At 46.0% G+C, this 19,160-nt stretch overlaps 3 non-coding genes across 3 annotated transcripts; all 3 read left to right on the top strand.

Annotated features, from left to right (window-relative positions):
* The first annotated feature begins 4,341 nt into the window (after positions 1 to 4,341).
* On the top strand, positions 4,342 to 4,413 carry trnah-gug (transfer RNA histidin (anticodon GUG)). The gene has a single exon. It is a non-coding gene; the product is annotated as a tRNA-His (tRNA).
* A 2,604-nt stretch (positions 4,414 to 7,017) lies between these two features.
* Positions 7,018 to 7,090, top strand: trnaf-gaa (transfer RNA phenylalanine (anticodon GAA)). The gene has a single exon. It is a non-coding gene; the product is annotated as a tRNA-Phe (tRNA).
* Positions 7,091 to 9,423: 2,333 nt separating this feature from the next.
* Positions 9,424 to 9,495, top strand: trnae-uuc (transfer RNA glutamic acid (anticodon UUC)). The gene has a single exon. It is a non-coding gene; the product is annotated as a tRNA-Glu (tRNA).
* The last annotated feature ends 9,665 nt before the right edge of the window (positions 9,496 to 19,160 follow it).

Raw genomic sequence — 19,160 nt, 5'->3', positions numbered from 1 at the left:
CCCACATAATTTTACTCTGGACATAATTGAACAAAGAGATGAAAAAGTGGTCGGGAAGTCTTTTTTCAACAGTGGCCTGTGGAAAATTAAACAAACTGTCATCAAACAATCGTTCAAAAAGAATCAGTAAAACATGAAGCATCTGTGGTGAATGTACGGTAACACCCAGCATCGATTCCTCGTTAGTATAGTGGTGAGTATCCCCGCCTGTCATGTGGGAGACCGGGGTTCAATTTCCTGACGAGGAGGTTATTGCTGCTTTAGAAGTTTCACTTTCATTTATCTGCAATATTGGATGTTGAAAATACAATGAAAAACTGACTCGGCCTTTCCCACTTCCACAATTTGATTTCACAGCGATTTTAAAATCTGCTCCTCCGCCTCACTCTTCAGCTCGATGTGAGAACCACAATGATGGGCAAGAAATAAAATGCAGAATTGTGCTGTGGACAGACCGGGTCTGAGTCACCAGCCCGAAACAGGGAGAGACCGATCGAGAGAGAGACAGACAGAAAGAAAAAAGATGGAGATACAGAGAGAGACAGGTCTCGGAACAGGCGCAGATGAGAAAACCGACTCGGAAGATCTCACATACAGCAATGAAAAGGATGCATGTTTCAGTGAATCGATTTTAACTACTTCTTTGATGACAGTTTGTTTAACTTTCCACGCGCCACTGCTGAAAGAAGACTTACTTTCTATCTCTTTGTTAGTCAAGGTCCAGAGAAAAATTATGTGGGGAACAGGGAAAAAGTGACAGAAAGAAAGAGACACTCAGAAACGGGTAGAAAAAGTGAGACACACGCAGACATATTCACACATACACACACATTCATAGCTACATACACACTCACACAAAGACACACCGCATGTACACACAAACATACACCCTCCAAAAACCTGAAAGTAACACAGGACTACTTGCCAAACAGCAGAAGCAGCATGCTATGGACAGAGCAAAGCAATCCCACAACCAACGGATCTTCTGCAGTCCTGCCACACACAGTTGTGAATGGTGGTGGTCAATTAAACAACTAACGGGAGGAGGCTCTGTGAACATCCCCATCCTCAATGATGGTAAAGCCCAGCACGTGAGTGCTTAAGACAAGGCTGAGCTGTGAGCAACCATCTTCAGCCAGAAGTGTCGGGTGGATGATCCATCTCGGCCTCCTCCCGATATCCCCACCATCACAGAAGCAAGTCTGACATCGAGGTGAAGAATGACGCACAGAGCAGATTTTAAAACCGCTGGAATATCAGTTCATTTCAATTGAGGAAAGTGGGAATCTCCGAGTCAGTTTTACACTGCACTTTCCACATCCAATATTGGAGATAAAAGCTTTTGAAGGCAGTGAAAGTTTAACCTCCTCGTCGGGGAATTGAACCCCGGTCTCCTACGTGACAGGCGGGGATACTCACCACTATACTAACGAGGAACTACTGTATTGATTCTACACTCACCTCAGATGGCGTTAAAAATGCTTCATGTGTCAGTGAATTTCTTTTAACTATTTATTTGATCACAGTTTGTTTAATTTTCCACGGGCCACCGTTGAAAGAACCTTTAACATTTCCATCTCTTTGTTAGACAACGAACAACTGACTGTCTTTCTTTCGTTCTTTCTTTCTCTTTTATCGTGGTGAGTTGCCCCGCCTGAGTCCGTGGTTTAATTCCCCGACGGGGAGGAAGCATTTATTAGACGCCAACTTTAATTTTATGTCTTCGCCAAGCTTCTTCCTAAAAAAAACTACAGAGAAAAATAAACAGCTGATTGTTGCTTTCAGAATATTATTGAACGGAGACTGTTTGGGGACTGGATGCAGAGCAATTGTGATTTTAACTAACTCGTGATGAAGGTGATAGTTTGGAAATCCATTCGTTTACCCCGCGTAGGTTCGAATCTGGTAGATTTCAGATCCTGTCTTTTTTCTTCCCCTTTCATCTCTGCGTTTCAAAATTCAACAAGTTTCTTGTAGAATTAATAATTCTGAAGTGAATTAAAATTCCACGGCATTGAACACCTCGAGTTTTATGCTCATTTTAATTGACCTGCAAGATTTCACGAAATCTACGACAGAAAAAGAACAAAAATCAGCCAAATTATCGATCGTCTGTCTCTGTATTTCTGAGTCACTCTATGTGTCTATGTATGTGTGTCTGTTTCTGTGTGTGTCTGTTTCTTTGTGTCTGTGTCTGTCTGTCTGTGTATGTGCCTCACATTTTCTATCTTTTCCCGAATGGGTCTCTGTCTCTTTCTCTCTCTCACTCTCTCCCGCGCTACCCACGTAATTTTACTGTGGACATGATCAACATGAGATGGAAAAGTGGTCGGTAATTCTTCTTTCGACAGTGATCCGTGGAAAGGTGAACAAAATGTCATCAAATGAATAATTCAAACAGATTCACTGAAACGTGAAGCATCTGCTTCTAATATCTCCTTCTGTGGCTCGGTGTCAAATTTTGTTTAAAAAAGCTCCTGTGAAGCCCCTTGGGACGTTTCACTACGTTAAATGTGCGATATAAATGGACGTTGTATTTGTAGTTGTTGTTGTTGAAACTGATTAAAGTTTCTCTGTCACCCAGTGTCCATGTCAGTGTTTCTGTCAGTCTGCAGCAGAAAGTTATCAGTTGATCAATGGCGATTACAACAATTATTCATCTTTCACAGAGTTTCATTAATTTCCTGTAATTAATGTAATCAGGTTCTTGTCGCTGCAACCTCAAACTTTAGCTCGGTGAATTAATGGTTTAGTTTGTAACAAGTCGTGTTACCTGCGCAAAGCAGCCGCACAGGAGTTCCAAATCCACCCTCTCACCACCATAAGATCATAAGACCATAAGAGATAGGAGCAGGAGTCGGCCATTTGGCCCTTCGAGCCTGCTCCGCCATTTAATGAGATCATGGCTGATCTGATTTTTACCTCAACTCCACTTTTCCGCCTTTTCCCCATATCCTTTGACTCCCTCGCCACTCTGCAATCACATTAACTGAACTTTACTCTGGCCCAGTGTCACGGCGCTGAAATCGCGTCTTTCTCCGGCAGATGATTTTAACATCAGGGTTGCTGGTTTACGAGTGAAAAGTGATCCCGCTTCACTCGAGGGGCATTGGACAAATTTGTAGATGCCGTGCAGTCGGTGCTGGGACCACTGCTTTTCTTGATATATATTAATGACTTGGACTTGGGTGTTCAGGGCACAATTTCAAAATTTGCAGATGACACAAACCTGGAAGGGTAGTAACCAGTGAGGAGGATAGTGATAGACTTCAAGAGGATATAGACAGGCTGGTGGCATGGGCGGACACGTGGCAGATGAAATTTAATGCAGAAAAATGTGAAGTGATACATTTCGGTAGGAAGAACGAGGATAGGCAAAATAAATTAGAGGGCACAACTCTAAAAGAGGTACAGGAACAGAGAGATCTGGGGGTATATGTGCACAAATCGTTAAAGGTGACAAGGCAGGTTAAGAAAGCCGATTAAAAAGCATACAGGATCCTGGAATTTATAAATAGAGGCATCGAGTAAAAAATTATGGAAGTCATGATGAAACTTTGTAAAACACTGGTTTGGCCACAACTGGAGTATTGTGTCCAGTTCTGGGCACCGCACTTTAGGAAAGATCTGATGGCCTTAGAGAGGGTGCAGAGGAGATTTACAAGAATGATTCCAGGGATGAGGGACTTTCGTTACGTGGACAGACTGGAGAAGCTGGGGTTGTTCTCCTTGGAACAGAGACGGTTGTGAGGAGATTTGATCGAGGTATTCAAAATCATGAAGGGTACAGACAGAGTCGATAGAGAGAAACTGTTCCCATTGGTGGAAATGTCAAGCACCAGCGGACACAGATTTGACGTGATTGGCAAAAGAACCAAAGGTGAAATGAGGAAAAACTTTTTTACACAGCGAGTGGTTAGGATCTGGAATGCACTGCCCGAGGGGTTGGTGGAGGCAGATTCAATCATGGCCTTCAAAAGGAAATGGATAAGTACTTGACAGGAAAAGAATTGCAGGGCTACCGGAATAGGGCGGGTGAGTGGGACCAGCTGGATTGCTGTTGCATGGAGCCGGCGGGGACTCGATGGGCCGAATGGCCTCCTTCCGTGCTGTTGCCTTTTTATGATTCTAGGATTCTAGTGGGCCAAGTAAAGGATCAGGACAGATAACACCGAGAACAATTCAAAAAGAAGCACAAGTTGATGAAACCAGCACTGGTGAAATTGCTGGGTGGATATTAAAAGGATGGGCCATGGGAGGGGCTGGACCGCTATTCTGCAACAATTTGAGGCGCTGCTTATTGCTGTGGTTCGGGTCTTGTAACAACAGCTGAGGTGTGGCGCCGTGATCGTATAGTGGTTAGTACTCTGCGTTGTGGTCGCAGCAACCTCGGTTCGAATCCGAGTCACGGCATAACTTTCTCACCTCTTTTATCCTCTGCCACACATACTGATAGAATGCAGCAATATATCAATCTTTAATATATATAAGAAATATTTTTTGTTGGTGGCGAAAACCTATCCATTCCTTCAAATCCCAGCACTCTCACATGCCTGTACTTGATGTTCCACAGTTCAAACCCGCCTCTTCTCCCAGCTTTTTCTTTCTTCCATCGTCAATAGGCCGCCTTCACTTCCCTCCTTCCATTTCATGGACACTTTCCTGCTCCATTGCCGACTCTAACATTCACTTTCACGATCTCACTCCTTTAATTTTGCTCTGCTCCGACCGCTGTTTCCATTGGGCACATGTCCCATTCGCACCAATGTTCATTTGTGCCTTGAAATCAGTCGATACATTTCGATCTGCGTGACCGCTCGACAGACAAACACGACGAAAGCAGGGCTGGTCTCTGGAAAGACAGCCGCCCGAATGTTCACGAAATTTACTTGGGGAATCTTGTGATCCAGGGGATGGTAACTGAAGAACTGGTTTTTGTTTTGATGCTTGTTGGCTCTTTTCTCTCAGCAGTTGAGTTGCGTGAGCGACGGGCAGCGCAACAGAGCTGCGAATGGCGGTTGAAAGGTGCACATTTGACAAGTTGGGGCGGTGCAGTAAGAGCGGAAGTGTTCCGCCTTGATCTTAATAGTTCTGTTGAAATTTGTGATTGAATCGAGTAGAGGATAAATGTAAAGAGCGCCTGTGGGGAAAAAGGAGCGATTACAGGCCATGAGCGGAAGGTCTTTCAAATTCTCGTGGCGCAGGACGCTGTGTGCGGAAACGGCAGATTTTAAAACGCGTGTGTAGGAAAGTAAAGTGCGATCTTGTGTGTGAGAAGAGCACAAGAAAGTTGTGCTTGAAGCTGCGCCCTTGAGGCAAGTTGCAGGTTGTCAGGAAAACTGCGATAGTGAAAGCTCAAAAATAAACCCAGAAACTGCTGGCAACACTCAGCAGGTCAGGTAGTATCTGTGGAGAGATACTCAAGTATTTATCCAATTCTCCTTTTAAAGTTACGATTGAATCGAGCTCCACCATCCTTTAAGGCAGTGCGTTCCAGATCATAACAATTCGCTGTGTAAAAAAAATCTCCTTATTTCCCTTCTAGTTCTTTCGCCAATTATCTTAAATCTGCGTCCGTTGGTTGCCGACCCTCCCGCCAGTGGGTGAAGTTTCTCCTTATTTACTCGATCAAAACCCCTCTTAATTTTGAACACGTGGATTACTTCTACCCTTAACCTTCATTGCTCGAAGCAGAACAATCCCAGGTTCTCGAGTCTCTCCACACAACTAAACCCCATCCCTGGTATAATTCTGGGAAATCTCCTCTCCATCCTCTCCAAGACCTTGACATCCTGAATAAATTATAGTGCCCAGAATTGGACACGATACTTCAGATGAGGCCTGAACAATGATTTATAAACGTTTAATATAACTTCCTTCCTTTTGTACTCTATTTCTCTATTATTAAGCCAAGGAACTGGATGCTGTTTTAACGGCTTGAACAAATCGTGCTGCCACATTCAAAGATGTTGATGAAAATTACCAGGAACACATTGAGTCAGCTCACTCGGCACAGGCCCGGGGATGAGCCTCGGCTTCTCTTGCTCCGGGGCACAGTAGCACACCTCGTGAGATCAGCTCACTCAGTGCAGGCTGGAGATTGAACATTTGCCCATCCTGCTCTGTGTGGGATTCAGTACCACATCAGTTGAGATCAGCTCAATCAGCACAGGCCGGGAGGGCGCAGAGAGACAGAGACACGAGTTGTGATCTGTAACTTTTTATAAACACTTCAGTTTATTTCACTCCGTGTCCAACACCGTGCGATCTCCCCTGGTGTGTCAGCTTTCTGTGTTTATACAGAGTGTAATGTATTGAATTGTCTCTTGGATCACACGGGGTGGTAGACGGGGGTCTGTGTGCGGAGGGTTCGGGGGGTGAGCTCTGATTCCCGCCCTCTTCTGGATTGAAAGGAGAAAAGAATGAATGAGAGAGAGAAGCGATGTGGGAGAAGGGATGATGGAAGAATTTGTACATGAACCTGATTAAAGTGGCCCAAAAACAAGATAATATTAAGATATCATCAGCAGAACATTAATACAAGCTGTAAAACTAAAGCAAAATACTGCAGATGCTGGAAATCTGAAGTAAAAACAGAAAATGCTGGAAATACTCAGCAGGTCAGGCAGCATCTGTGGAGAGAGTTCTGATGAAAGGTCATCGGCCTGAAAGGATGTTTCTCTCTCCACAGATGCTGCCTGACCTGCTGAGTGTTTCCCGCATTTTCTGTTTTTATTATTAATATAACCTGAGCTCTGTCGAGCGTTTGTTTGTCGATTCACTGATAAAGCTGGGAATTGAGGGGAAGCTGGTTCATGGCGAACCCCAGCTCTGAATCCCCCCGGCAGAGAGTTCAAGGAATGTTTAATATAAATGAGATTCACCGACAGGATCAGAAAATCTCTCCTTGATGGTCGGTCTCATTCTCCCGAAGTGAGGAATGAGCGGGAGGGGCAATTCCACCCGGGGTTAGATTTTATTACAAGAGGATGACCCAAAAGATCAGTTTGCAGTGGGGCCGAAATAGCTCAGTTGGGAGAGCGTTAGACTGAAGATCTAAAGGTCGCTGGTTCGATCCCGGGTTTCGGCAGTTTTCGGGTTATTTTGTTTCTTCTTCTTTGGGCCGATTCTTGAACATTTATTTGCACTGACATTTTTCCCCGACACTGAACGGTTGGGGATGGAATAGAGAGACATCAAGGATGTCTGTATTTAGCTTTTATTTCTCTATTTCCTTCTGCCTTTCTCTCTGGTTTTTGTCTCGGTGTTCGATGAACATTTGATTTGATGCATTTGTCCTAAACTGATGCCTTTTCCACATCTCAGGGCGGTCAGACACGCTCTGTCTGTCTGTTACTGCTTGTGACCATTAACGGGAACAGGCTGCGAGTTAAACATTTATCAGCAAACCGCCAGAGAGATAACACAGCGGGAATAAAACACATTGCCTCACATTGTTAGACACCGAGTGACACAGATTGTAATGTGTGTCAGTAAACAGACCCGGAAAACAGAGTCCGAGAAAGGAAAGAAATAGACAGATAGAAAAGAGTCATAAAAAGAAAGAAAACCCTTTCTCCAACCCAACAACAACAACAACTTGCATTTATATCGCGCCTTTAACGGAGTAAAACGTCCCAAGGCGCTTCACAGGAGCGATTATCAAACTAAATGTGACACGGAGCCACATAAGGAGATATTGGGACAGGTGAGGTAGGTTTTAAGTGTCTTAAGGGAGGAGAGAGAGGTAGAGAGGCGGGAGGTTTAGGGAGGGAAATCCAGAGCTTTGGGCCCAGTCGGTTGAAGGCACGGCCGCCAATGGTGGAGCGATGAAAATCGTGGATGCGCAAGAGGCCTGAATTGGAGGAGCTCAGAGATCTCGGAGGGTTGTAGGGGTGGAGGAGGTTACAGAGATAGGGAGGGGCGAGGTCATGGAGGGATTTGAACACGAAGATGAGAATTTAAAATTTGAGATGTTGGTGAACTGGGAACCAATGTAGGTCAGTGAGCAGAGGGGTTCTCCTCCTGAACGGTGGTTTGAATGTTTGGGGGGCGGGGCTGTGATAAATATCGAGATTTAATATAATGATCCCACTTTTCAACTACCACCGAATTATTACAATGCTGACCTGGAACAATCTTGAACATACTGCAAAACAAGACATTAAGATCAATGGTCACTTTAGCAAGGAGTTTGGAAGATTCTTCTGAGAAGGAGAAGGCTCAAGAAACGGACTGTGACCATTTCATGACGGCCGATTCATTTGTGTCCAGGGAGAGGGATGAGACACATGAAATGTTTCACACATTTCAAATCTCCCCGGTCAGATTGCCGATTGTTTATTGATCAGGAAGATGGCTGGTAATAATCTGAGACCCAGTGAAGAGGTGAGAACAGAGCAGCAGGGAATGATCCCAGAACAATAGGAGCCAGCAGCTCACCGTCTGGTCCCTGTGTCAGGGACAATACACAACACCTCAGCTCCAGACCAGGAACAGAGAGCTGCTGTTAACGTGGCCCAGCCCTCGCAAACTGCTGGAACTGTGGGATGGAAATCAGACTTTGGGTCTCGGAGGCTGCTTCAGGGGCTCAGTGGCTCATCGAAAGAATGATTTCTATTAAAGAGCAGGGCTCTGCTCCATCACAGACTGATACTGTACAGTACATGGCAGAGTAAAGCTCCCTCTACACTGTGCCATCAAACACTGTGGGGGCAGGTGCATCAAGGGTTAGATCAAGATTAAATCTCCCTCTACACAGTCACAGAGGATGTCATTTGTGACTTTGACAAGGGCCGTTTCAGTACTGTGGCAGGAGTGGAAACCTGATTGGAGGGATTCAAACATGGTGTTGTGGGAAAGATGGACATGGATTTGGGAGGCGACAACACTTTGGAGAGGAAAGGGAGGTGGGAGATGGGGTGCTAGTTTGCAAGGACACAGGGGTCAAGGGTGGGTCTTTTATGAAGGAGGGTGATGATGGAAGATTTGATGGGGAGGGGGACCGTACCTGAGGAGAGGAGACCATTAACAATGTCAGCTAACATGGGGCCAGGAAGGGAGGTTGGGTGGTCAGCAGTTTGGTGGGAATAGGGTCGAGGGAGCAGGAGGTGGGTCTCATGGTCAAGAGAGCTCAGAGAGGGCATGAGGGGAGATCGGAGATTAACTTGGTGGGCTCGGGGAAGGGAGGGGAGCTGCAGAGGCAGCTGAATGAATGGTCTCAATCTTAGTCACACCCCCCATGACTGTCTTTCAATTTACCTTAAATCTTTCTCTTCTGGTTATTAACCCTTCCATAACTGGAAACAATTTCTCCTTAAATACTCTGTCAATACCTTTCATAATTGTGAATACCTCCTTTGAATCGTCCGTTAACTTTCCGGTTGTAGTCTCAGTGCCCTTCTTGCTAATTGGTTTTTCAGTTCCCATATGGTCCAGCGGTGAGGATTCCTGGTTTTCACCCAGGCGGCCCGGGTTCGACTCCCGGTGTGGGAATTGTGAACTATTAGTCCCAGCCTCCCAATTTGCCTGCAGTCCGGACTGTGGCTGCTGCTTCTGAGTTCGCACCACGATCACACTGAGAAATGAGGCAAACCACAGCACTGAAAGGGACAGTGCACCAAAAACCCAGTCCCACAAGCTGAAGGGAAGCAAGCAACAATGTCCCGACAGGTCACGCAGCAGCTCATGGCCAAGTGTCTGACTGCAGTCCTTTTATTATTTACTGTAAAACCCGAGTCTGAGTGAAACACACACAGAACAATCTGGAAACACTCAGCGGGTCGGGCCCCATCTGCGGAGAGAACGGACCAATTAACTGAGAGTGTCAATGAGACAAGGAAAGAGACACGGCCCACTGTGAGAAACAAGGAACTTGCATTTGTATAGCACCTTTCACATCCTTAGGACATCCCAACGCACTTCACTAGAAGTTCAGTCACTATCGTTTTATAAGAGAACGTAGCAGCCAAGTTGTGTACAGCAAGATCCCACAAACAGTGATGCTATATTGAGCAGACCTCCTGTTTGTTGGGTGCTGATGGTTGGGGAAAGAATATTGGCCAGGACACCGGGAGAACTCCCTGCTCTTCACAAATTACCACTTAACACCTCATTCAAAGGACAGCACCTCTCACGATGCAGCTCCCTCTCAGAACAACACAGTCAGTCTGGATCATGTGTCCCAGTCCTGGAACGGGAGCTGGAACCCACACCCTTCTAAACACCAGCCTGACTACCTGGGGTTACTCTCACCCTTGGCTAGTCATGAAACAGACTGTGCCACTCCCAGAGTAACTGATGACCACAGCCTCAGCCCTGGGTCCCGGTCTTCACCATAACCGCAGCCTGTCACCGCTCATAGAAAGTGGCGTGGGATTCCTGAGTTCATTCTGTGATGTGCATTGGGGGAGTGGGACTACATGGATTGATCTTGCATAGAGCCGGTATGGACTCGATGGGCCAAATGGCCTCCTTCCGTGCTGTAACGTTTCTATGATTCTATGATTCTATGTGGGTGGAGAGGGATACAAGGAAGTGATCAGAGATGGCCTTATCCATGATTGACACGATGGGGAGTGGAGAGGCCACTTGAGATGGCAAGGTCGAGGGGGTGGCCATGAATGTGGGACGGGGAGTTTCTATGCAGGGAGAGATTAAGGGAGGATAAAGTATCACATAATAGACTTGTTAGCAAAATTGAAGCCCATGGGATTAAACGGACAATGGCAGCGTGGATACAAATTTGGCTAAGGGGCAGAACACAGAAAGTAGTGGTGAACAGTTGATTTTCAGACTGGAGGCAAGTATACAGTGGTGTCCCCCAGGGCTCGGTATTAGGACCACTGCTCTTTTTGATATATATTAATGACTGGGACTTGGGAGAACAGGGTATAATTTCAAAGTTTGCAGATGACGCGAAACTCAGAAATGTAATAAACAATGTGGAGGATAGTAACAGACTTCAGGAGGACACAGACAGACTGGTGAAATGGGCAGAAACATGGCAGATGAAATTTAATGCAGAGAATTGTGAAGTGATACATTATGGTAGGAAGAATGAGGAGAGAAAATAAAAAGTAAATGGTGCAATTTTAAAGGGAGTGCAGGAATAGAGAGAGCTGGGGGTGTAGTTACACAAATCTTTGAAGGTGGCAGGATAAGTTGAGAAGGCTGTTTAAAAAAGCAAATGGGGCCCTTGGCTTTATTAATTGAGGCACAGAATACAATAGCAAGGAATTGATACTAAACCTTTATAAAACACTGGTTGGGCCTCAGCTGGAGTATTGTGTTCAATTCTGGACACCAAACATTGGGAAGGATGTCAAGGCCTTGGAGAGGGTGCAAAGGAGATTTACTAGAATGGTGCCAGGGATGAGGGACTTCAGTTATGTGGAGAGACTGATTAAAGTTCACTCTGAACTGCCCCATCAAACACTCGCAGGACAGGTACAGCATGGGTTCTCTGCAGAATGAAGCTCCCTCTACACTGTCAAATCAAACATTCCCAGGGCAGGTACAACACGGGTTAGATACACAGTAATGCTTCCTCTACTCTGTGCAGTTTATATCTCGCCTCAGATTTCAGATAAAAGGTTGCTTTGCTGCACAGTCTGCTGGTGTCTCTCTCTCTGTACTCAGTTACACCGCTCTCTACCTCCCTCTGCTGGTGTCTCACCTGACGAAGGAGAAAGCCTCCGAAAGCTGTCATTTTCAAATAAAATTGTTGGACCACAACCTGGTGTTGTTCGATTCTCTGCATTTCTCTGTTCTCAGTTACACCGCTCTCTACCTCCCTCTGCTGGTGTCTCTCTGTATCTCTGTACTCAGTTACACCGCTCTCTACCTCCCTCTGCTGGTGTCTCTCTGTACTCAGTTGCACCGCTCTCTACCTCCCTCTGCTGGTGTCTCTCTGTATCACTGTACTCAGTTACACCGTTCTCTACCTCCCTCTGCTGGTGTCTCTCTGTATCTCTGTACTCAGTTACACCGCTCTCTACCTCCCTCTGCTGGTGTCTCTCTGTATCACTGTACTCAGTTACACCGCACTCTACCTCCCTCTGCTGGTGTCTCTCTGTATCTCTGTACTCAGTTACACCGTTCAATCTGTTCCCGCAGCTCCTTCGGGAGTTTAATGATTTTGAAATGAAGACTTTTTCCTGTGTGACTTGTGAAGTTTTGATCAGTGAAATGTTTGTGAAAGAGAAGGATTGAGAGCCTTTTGTGTGGGACAGATGTTGTTTAACAGAGAAGCCACACGATGCTATAAATTGAGCAATGGTTTCTGGAGTGGAGCGGTTATCACATTTATCTCACACGCGAAAAGTCCCCGGTTCGATCCCAGATGAGAACGTTATTTGCGAATTTGCTCCGCTTGAATCTCCAGGGTGAGCTTTTTCTCCTGTGGGAAGCGGGCGATAATTGGCTTTTCCTGTTAAATTTGGCCACGGCTGCACCACATTGCTTCAGGGAAGAAGGGATGATGGAAGAAAGTGCCCATGAACCTGATTTAATGAGGCCAAACACAAGATAATGTTCAGATGTCATCAGCTGAACATTAACATAACCTGAGCTCCGAGATCTGACCGGGTCCCATTCCCCCAGAGGGAGGAATGAGCGGGAGGGGAAATTCCACCCGGTTTATATTTTTGTCCAAGGTGATGTCACAAAGTCCAATTTACAGTGGAGTCGAAATAGTTGAGTTTGGAGAGCGTGAGATTGAAGATCGAAAGGTCTCTGGGTTTGATTCTGTGTTCGGTGATTTTTGTTGCTCTGTTCTCGTTCTTTGAGTCGATTCTCGCATTTATTTCACTGAAATTTTAACCGGCACAGAAAGGTTGGGGAAGAAATAGACAGGCATCAAGAATGGGAAATATTGATAGTGTCTTTATTGAGCTTTTATTTCTCTTTTCTCTTCTGCCTTTTTCTCTGGAATTTTTCTCTCGGTGCCGGGAGACCATTTGATTTGAGGCATTTGTCCTGAACTGATGTCTTTTCCACATCTCGGGGCGGTCAGACCCGCTCTGTCTGTTACTACTTGTGACCATTGACGGGAACAGACGCGAGTTAAACGTTTATCAGCAAACCGACAGAGAGAAAACACAACGGGAATCAAACTCATTGGGCAAGATTTTATCGGGGGGGGGTGGGCGGGGGGGGCGGTCATGGGAGGTCGTCAGGGACCATGGGTGGGTCAGTCATCGGGGGCATCGGCGAGTCAGTCATCGGAGCGAGGACTCAGTCATCGGGGGTCGGGGTTGGGGGCCATCGCGGGGGTCGGAGATCATGGGGTTCGTCGCTCGTGCAGGGGTGTCGGAGATTTGGAGGGGGTCGGCCGATCGCCTGTGTGGGATCACGGCAGGTTGGCTTGTTGGTCCTGGGGGAAGCACTCCTGCTCCTCCGGGCCCACAAGCTGTGCTGTAAAGGCTCTTACCTGCTGTTTCGGGCCTTCTCGCCTCCTCTCATGTGGTGTGAAGGAAAAGGCCCAGGAATCCCGGCCCCCAGGAGTTAAAAATAAAAAAGCTGTGAAAATGGAGGCCCGCAGCCTCCTTCAAAGCTTTCACTGACCGACCCGCCTCCGTTAAAACCAGGAGTGGGCGGGTTGGGGTCGGGTTTTAGTTATTTTTACTATTTTTACCTTCCCAACCCACCCATTCGTGGGGTTAAAATTTCGGTCCTTTACTCTGTTTCTTTCTCCACAGATGCTGCCTGATTTGCTGAAGGATATACTTGCCATAGAGGGAGTGTAACGAAGGTTCACCAGACTGATTCCTGGGATGGCGGGATTGTCCTATGAGGAGAGATTGAGTGGACTGGACCTGTATTCTCTAGAGTTTAGAAGAATGAGAGGTGATCTCATTGAAACATACAAAATTCTTACAGGGCTCGACAGGGTAGATGCAGGGAGGATGTTTCCCCTGGCTGGGGAGTCTAGAACCAGAGGTCACAGTCTCAGAATAAGGGGTAGACCATTTAGACTGAGATGAGGAGAAATTTCTTCACTCAGAGGGTGGTGAATCTTTGGAATTCTCTCCCCCAGAGGGCTGTGGAGGCTCAGTCATTGAGTACATTCAAAACAGAGATCGATAGATTTCTCGTTATTAACGACATCAAGGGATATGGGGATAGTGCAGGAAAATGGTGTTGAGGTAGAAGATCAGCCATGATCTTGTTGAATGGCGGAGCAGGCTTGAGGGGCCAGATGGCCCACTCCTGCTCCTATTTCTCATGGTTCTTGCTGAGTATTTCCAGAATTTTCTGGCTTTCTGGGGCGAAGGTTTATCAAACATTGTAATGGTTGTTATTGAAAAAAATATTCCCCTTGACTTTCTGTGTGGATTTGTTTGTTTGTAAAGTCTGGTGTTTATTAGCTCCATGCTCTAACCAACTGAGCTAACCGGCCATGTAGCAGATTTATGCTCATGGGTTGGAGCCCTGCGTTAGGCGGTCTGTGTTTTATTTCTCACACTGAGTGACAGAGTTATTGAACAAACCACATCCCGGAAACATTGTTACTTGTTTCTGTATAAAACTGGTGAGGATGTAAATCGAAAGTAACCGATAAAGAGCAAGTTAAGATATCAAATGTAATTATTTGATGAACCCAAAACACGCCATAAATTAGGTAGCGGTTTCCGTAGTGTAACGGTTATCACTGTTCGCTTTATGCGCGAAAGATTCCCGGGCGGGAACTTTATTTGGAAATCTCCAGGGTGAGTTTCTTCTCCTGTGAAAAGAATTGGCTTTTCCTGTTAAATTTGACAACGGCTGCACCACATTCCTGGTGTCAAGAACATTTTCACCAGTCTCTGGAAATACAAATGAGAACGGATGAAAGTTCATCACATGCAAAACACAATAACTTCCCCACGTGTCACTAGGTTAGTATTTCCGTCAGTCAGTCTGCAGAAAGTTATCGCTTCATTAATGACGATTACAACAATTATTCGTCTTTTACAGAGTTTCATGTATTCATTTAATAAAGTCCATAATTGTTTTGGACAAATTATTTCCCTCACCGGGAATCGAACCCACACCGCGGCGGTGAGAGCCCCGAATCCAAACCACCAGATGCCGCGCAGTGGGTCGAGTGATGGATCGGCAGAGTTGGTGAATAAAAAAAATTAAAAAGTAGAAACAGATAATGTTGCGAACTCTTAGCAGGTCAGACAGCCTCTGTGGAGAGAGAAACAGAGGGAATGTTTCAGGTCGGTGACCTTTCATCAGAACTCGCTCCACAGATGCTGCCTGACCGGCTGAGTGTATCCAGCATTTTCTGTTTATATTTCAGATTTCCAGAATCCGCAGCACTTTGCTTTTGAAATTAAAAAGTAGCTCAAGTTGATGAAAGTTGCACCAGTGAAAATCCTGGGTGGAGATTTAGAGGATGCGACAGTGGGAAGGGCAGGACTGCGATTCGAACAGTCCTCCAAGCAAATTTCGGGGAAGTCATCGAAATTTAAAAGAGGACTTGGAACGGGAATAGAACGACAGGCTCACGTGACAGGGCATTGGTATTCGGAATGTACAAAATGCAGTCCCCACTGCTCTGATGACCTGAATCAGACAAATAGTAATTCACAACACAGGACAAATCCATTTGATTTGAGTTTTGGAAACCCATTCACGACAGCAGCTGTCTCCCATCAGTTTACTTTTCCAAACTAAAGGGTGTGAAGCTTGCACGAGTGATGATCTGTGCTGTATTATTTCTGAGCAGCAGACTCACCTTGCCCCATCAATGCCTATTTGTTGGAAGGCGCAGTCCCCATTGGTCGAGGGGATCGGTTTCTCGAGCTGTGATTCACCATCCTCTATTTCAGGAATATTCCGGTTTGCTGAAAATGAGATGAGATGAAACGAGCAGGTCCAACGAGCCGGTCTGTAACACGACACGGCATCGACAAAGTTGTCGCTTGCACTTACAGTGAAGCGGAGGGCAGTTTTCACCCTTAAACCAGCAAGTTAGGTGGCGCAGTAAATAGTGCAGATGGGAGCAGGAAGTCGTGAAGGGACATTGATGATTAAATGAGAGGGTAAAACTGTGGCAGATGGAGTTCAATGTGGGGAAGTGTGATATAATCCACTTAGAACCTTAAAAAGATAAATCAGAGTATTTTCTAAATGACGAGAAACTAGGAAGTATGGAGGAGCAGAGAGGTTCAGGGGTCCATCTCCAGAAATCACTAAAAACTAGTGGACAGGTACAAAAAATAATTAATGGAATGTGAGCCTTCATCTGAAGGGGCTGGAATACAAAGGGTGGAAGTTATGATACAGATGCATAAAGCTCTGGTTAGACCACATCTGGAGAAATGCGTTCAGTTCTGGGCACCGTACCCCAGGAGGGACATATTGGCCTTGACTGGGTGTGGAACAGATTCACCAGAATGATACCTGGGCTAAAAGGGTTAAATTATGAGGACAGGTCTTGTGGACGAGACTTTTATTCCCTTGAGTATTGGAGGTTAAGGGGTGATCTAATTGAGATGTTTAAGAAGATAGGGGGGAGGGGAGTGTAAGAAGATGGTTTGTAGTGGAGAAGAGAAGCCAGAGGTTATCTTTACATTCCAGGATGATCCTGGAATAGTGAGCAGTTTTGTCAGAGGAGAGCAGGACCCAATAGTGCTTTATGTGGCCCAGCCAGATCTGGTGATGAATGGTTAACCAGTTGTCCACCATAAATGTTCAAGTCTGCGTCCCTTGGGCTTACAGGAGTGGAAATGAGTGCAGTACCAGGGAGATCGACCAGGGTGAGAGAGAGTAATGGTTTTAATGGGGACAAGGGCATCAAAGGTGGAGGTGAGGGTGTGATTGAGCAAATCGGTAGCTGCAGAAATGTCGTGGTGAATGGAGGGCCAAAGGCTGGACAGTTGGGAATTTGAAAGTGCCGTTGTAAGTGACTTGGGGGAGAGTTTTTTCCAGGGATGAACATAGAAGGAAGAGGGTTCGTCCCACTCCCCTGCTCTTTCCCCACAGCCCTGTGAATTTTTACACGTCAAGTATTTATCCAATTCCCCTTTGAAAGTTACGATTGAACCTGCTTCCACCTCCCTTTCAGGCAGTGCATTCCCGATCATAACAGCTCGCTGCGTAAAAAAATCTCTCCTCATTTCCCCGCCCGTGGCTTTTTTGCCCATTTATTTTAAATCTGTGTCCTCTGGTTATTAACCCTCCCATCACTGGAAACAGTTTCTCCTTATTTACTGCAACAAAACCTGTCATAATCGTGAACCTCCATTAAACCTTCTGGGTGTAGTCTCAGTGCCCTTCCTGCTGACCATCCGTTTAGTTCTCATGTGGTCTAGCGGTTAGGATTCTTGGTTTTCACCCAAGCGACCTGGGTTCGACTCTCTCTGTGGGAATAACAGGTTTTTCGTCCCAGCCTCACAATTTGCCTGCAGTCCAGGCTGTGGGTGCAGCTTCCTCTCTCGCTTCTGTGTTCGTCCCACAATCACACTGAGAAGTGAGACGGACCACAGCTCTTAAAGGGACAGTGCATGAAAAACCCAGTCCCACAAGCTGAAGGGAAGCAAGCAACAATGTCCCGACAGGTCACTCAGCAGCTCATGGCCAAGTGTTTGACTACAGTCCTTTTATTATTTACTGTAAAACCTGAGTCTCAGTGAAACACACACAGAACACTCTGGAAACACTCAGCGAGTCAGGCCGAATCTGTGGAGAGAACAGGCCAATTAACTGAGAGTCTCAATGAGACAAGGAACAAGACACGGCTCTTCACAAATTGCCATGGGATCTTTTACACTTCGGAGCAGAAAGAAGGGACCCCCATTAAACACCTCATTCAAAGGACAGCACCTCTCACGATGCAGCTCCCTCTCAGAACGACACAGTCAGTCTGGATCATGTGTCCCAGTCCTGGAACGGGAGCTGGAACCCACACCCTTCTAAACACCAACCTGACTCCCTGGTATTACTCTCACCTCCGGCTGGTCATGAAACAGACTGTGCCACTCCCAGCCTCAGCCCTGGGTCCCGGTCTGCACCATAACCGCAGCCTGTTACCGCTCATAGAAAGTGGCGTGTGATTCCTGAGTTCATTCTGTGATGTGCATTGCGGGAGTGAGAAGACATGGATTGATCTTCCAGAGAGCAGGGATGGACTCCATGGGCCGAATGGCCTCCTTCCGTGCTGTAACCTTTCTATGATTCTATGATTCCATGTGGGTGGAGAGGGATACAAGGATGTGATCAGAGATGGCCTTATCCATGATTGACACGATCGGGAGGAGAGAGGCCACGTGAGATGGCAAGGTCGAGGGGGTGGCCATGAATATGGGTCGGGGAGTTTCTATGCAGGGAGAGATTAAGGGAGGATAAAGTATCACATAATAGACTTGTTAGCAAAATTGAAGCCCATGGGATTAAATGGACAATGGCAGCGTGGATAGAAAATTGGCTAAGGGGCAGAAAACAGAGAGTAGTGGTGAACGGTTGTTTTTCAGACTGGAGGCAAGTATACAGTGGTGTCCTCCAGGGCTCGGTATTATGACCACTGCTCTTCTTGATATATATTAATGACCGGGACTTGGGTGTACAGGGTATAAGTTTGGAGATGACACGAAACTCAGAAATGTAATAAACAATGTTGAGGATAGTAACAGACTTCAGGAAGACATAGACAGACTGGTGAAATGGGCAGAAAGATGGCAGATGAAATTTAATGCAAAGAATTGTGAAGTGAAACATTTTGGTAGGAAGATTGAGAAGAGGCAATTTAAACTAATTGGAACAATTTTAAATGGAGTGGGGGAATAGAGAGACCTGGGGGTGCACTTACACAAATCTTTGAATGTGGCAGGACAAGTTGAGAAGGCTGTTAAGAAAGCAAATGGGGCCCTTGGCTTTATTCATTGAGGCATTGAATACAAAAGCAAGGAATTGATACTAAACCTTGATAAAACACTGGTTAGGCCTCAGCTGAAGTATTGTGTTCAATTCTGGACACCAAACTTTTGGAGGGATGCCAAGGCCTTAGAGAGGGTGCAGAAGAGAATTACTAAAATGGTGCCAGGGATAAGAGACTTCAGTAATGTGGAGAGACTGGAGAAACTGGGGCTGTTCTCCTTAGAGCAGAAAACATAAAGGGGAGATTTGATAGAGGTTCAAAATCATGAAGGGCTTTTGTTAGGAATCTTACA

Source organism: Heptranchias perlo, unplaced genomic scaffold, assembly GCF_035084215.1.
Source record: "Heptranchias perlo isolate sHepPer1 unplaced genomic scaffold, sHepPer1.hap1 HAP1_SCAFFOLD_199, whole genome shotgun sequence".
Classification (NCBI taxonomy): Eukaryota; Metazoa; Chordata; class Chondrichthyes; order Hexanchiformes; family Hexanchidae; genus Heptranchias; species Heptranchias perlo.
The sequence above is the reverse complement of the archived record's forward strand: the minus strand, read 5'-3'. Positions and strand labels throughout refer to the sequence as shown.